Below are 3,558 nucleotides of genomic sequence, written 5' to 3'. Positions count from 1 at the left end.
TTTTCCCACATGATGCGGACGCGATAACGACGCGGTCGCGTGGATCAATTTTTGCCAAAGGCACGCCTCCAGCCACGCTTTCGCGTGACTCTCTGTTCAATTTATTTTCTTCCTAATGCACCTATGACGTGGACGCATCAGCGACGCTGTCGCGTTGCGTGCGAACTTTTTTTTATAATGCAGTATGCAGAATGCAATGCTTAATATGAATGCTATGCAATTATGCATGATTCCAGGTTCAATCAAAACTCAAAAACAAACAAAACAGACTAAAATGAAAACTGAAAAAGGAACGATCATACCATGGTGGGTTGTCTCCCACCTAGCACTTTTAGTTAAAGTCCATAAGTTGGACATTTGATGAGCTTCCTGCTATGGTGGCTTGTGCTTGAATTCGTCCAGAAATCTCCACCAGTGTTTGGAATGCCAACAGCCTCCGGGGTCCCAAACTAGGCATGTGAAGCTTCTGAGCAGCTTCAAACAAATTCTCAGGCTCCAGGGGTGACGAATATCAGAATATTTTCCAGGATCCCAAACTTTGCTTTTAAATCCGCTTTTGGCTTGATCTATATTCTTCCATCAGGGTGGCTCAGAAATTGTATTCTCACCAAGATGACCAAACGTTTTCCGAGATCCATTCGATTGAACTTGACACCAATCCTTGCACCTTAAATTGAAGTGCGAAGCCTCATTGAGTCTTGCATACCAGCGCTGAGTGCGAGTCATTTCCCTTTTGCTCTTAAAGCCGCAAAGAGCTCTAAGCTGGCCATCTGTTTCAAGCAAACCATATTCAAGTGGAAAATTGAAGATGAAAGTCAAGGATTTTACCCACTTGAAGTCTGTACTGGGTGGTAATGGCCTTGGGATAGGTGTTTCTAGTGGTTTTGTAAGCTCTACTCCCTTGTGGTCTTCTGTGAATTCCTCCACTTCTTTGCAAATTTCTTCAACTTCACCTATGTCTTGATCAAAGTCATTGATATCTTCCTCATCACTTAAGTCATAATTGGGAGGTTGAGAAAATTCGACCTCTGCATCATCTTCGTATTCACTTGGGGAAGATTCTTCTGTCTCAAAGAATTCACTTGCGAATGCAAGTTCATTGCTAAGAGAACTCGGCTTGTGATCATCATCATCAAGGAAACTTGTATCTTGGGTTATTCCGTCCAGTTCTTCATAAGATATCTGCATTGGAGGCTACGCAACATCCTCTGTAGCATCAATTCTAACATCCTTGATGGAATTCTCTACAACTTTGGATTCAGGTGGTGGTTCGGCATCTCCTAAATATTCAACCAACTCTTCTTCTTCTACCATGACAGCTTCCTCTATTTGTTCCAGTACAAAGTTATGCTCTATGCTGTCCACTGGAGCTTCTAGTGTCTTCTTTGGGCTGCGTTCTTCATTGGATTCTCCACATAAAGTCATGGGAGTCTGTTGAGTGCCTGAACGTCTGGAAGATAATTGATTTATTGCTTGCTCCAGTTGATGAAGGGTTGCATTAAATTGTTTTACTGATTCTTCGAGGTGAACCTGTGATTCTGGGCTTGATGGATATGGACATGGTGCATAGGTGTGTGGTGGTTCTTGGGAATAGTTGGATTGGCGTTGGGGTGGATAAGGGTCATGTGGTAGTGAATGGTGAAAAGAAGGTTGTGAGTGTGGTGGTTCAAAGTTATGTCGAGAGGATGATCTCTGAGCATAGGGTGGGGCTTGTTGGTAGCTACAACGCGGTCCACCAAATCTATCAGTTGGGCATGCATTGTAAAATGGTCTTTGTCCATGATATCTAGGAGGATGTTATTGCCTAAAGGTTTGATCAGATCCTCGTGGCTCCATCCATCTTTGATTGCTTAGACCTTGATGCATAGTCCTGTTATAGCTTCCATTCCTTGCAACAAAATTAGAACCAAACTCAAAGCGAGAGGGGTGAGAATTCATAGTATCTATCAGAAATAAGAGGGAAGAGAAAGAACAAATAAACAAGTAAAAGAAAAATATTTACAATAACCAATAATAAGGCACACGTTTGCAATTCCCCGGCAACGGCGCCATTTTGACGTTAGGATTTTTGCTAGTAAAGAATTTTATAAAGTCGCGTTGTAAGTCTAGATTCTGAACCAATAGAAATCCCTTCGTACAAACGTTTTGGGTTGTCACAAGTAACAAACCCCTAAATAAATTGATAACCGAAGTATTTAAACCTCGGGTCGTCTTCTCAAGGAATTGCAGGGAGATGTGTTCTTATTATTGGTTATGAGTTTTGTAAATTGGGGGGTTTTGAGAATGAGGAACAAATATGATAAATGACAAATAAAATAAATAAATGACTGTAAAATAAACTCTTGGCAAGATATGAGAAATTGGAAGTCCTATCCTAGTTATCCTTATCAATGATGATGAAAATTGAATCTTAATTCCACTTAGTTAACCTCTGCTGGTGCGAAGGAAGGTCAAGTGGCTAATTAGTTTGATCTTCAAATCCTAGTTAATTCCTAGAAAAAGATTGGGATTATAGAAGTTCAAGCTAATTAGCAAAGATAGCGATTATTGATGAGCGGATAATTTATACGCTTTTTGGCATTGTTTTTAGGTAGTTTTTAGTAAGTTCAAGCTACTTTTAGGGATGTTTTCATTAGTTTTTATGTTAAATTCACATTTCTGGACTTTACTATGAGTTTGTGTATTTTTCTGTGATTTCAGGTAAATTTTGGCTGAAATTGAGGGACTTGAGCAAAACTCTGAAAAAGGCTTACAAAAGGACTGCTGATGCTGTTGGAATCTGACCTCCCTGCACTCGAAATGGATTTACTGGAGCTACAAAACTCCAATTGGCGCGCTCTCAACGGCGTTGGAAAGTAGACATCCAGAGCTTTCCAGCAATATATAATAGTCCATACTTTATTCGGAAATTGAAGACGTAACTTGGCGTTGAACTCCAAGTACATGCTGCTGTCTGGAGTTAAACGCCAGAAAAACGTCATGATCCGGAGTTGAACGCCCAAAACACGTCATAACTTGGAGTTCAACTCCAAGAAAAGCCTCAGCTCGTGGATAGATCAAGCTCAGCCCAAGCATACACCAAGTGGGCCCCGGAAGTGGATTTATGCATCAATTACTTACTCATGTAAACCCTAGTAGCTAGTCTAGTATAAATAGGATAAGTTACTATTGTATTATAAATCTTTTGACAGTTTAATCTCTTGACTGTTTAGCCTTTGATTATTCGGTCTCTTGATCACTCAAGGGGGCTGGCCATTCGGCCATGCCTGAACCTTTTACTTATGTATTTTCAACAGTGGAGTTTCTGCACACCATAGATTAAGGGTGTGGAGCTCTGCTGTACCTCAAGTTTCAATACAATCACTATTTCTTTTTATTCAATTCTCTCTTATTCTTATTCCAAGATATACGTTATACTTAACTTGATGAATGTGATGATCCGTGACACTCATCATCATTCTCACTTATGAGCGCACGTGATTGACAACCACTTCCGTTCTACCTTAGGCCGGGCGCATATCTCTTAGATTCCCCAACAGAATCTTCGTGGTATAAGCT

This window comes from Arachis hypogaea, chromosome 5 (genome assembly GCF_003086295.3).
Source record: "Arachis hypogaea cultivar Tifrunner chromosome 5, arahy.Tifrunner.gnm2.J5K5, whole genome shotgun sequence".
Classification (NCBI taxonomy): Eukaryota; Viridiplantae; Streptophyta; class Magnoliopsida; order Fabales; family Fabaceae; genus Arachis; species Arachis hypogaea.
This window is presented reverse-complemented; position numbering follows the sequence as displayed.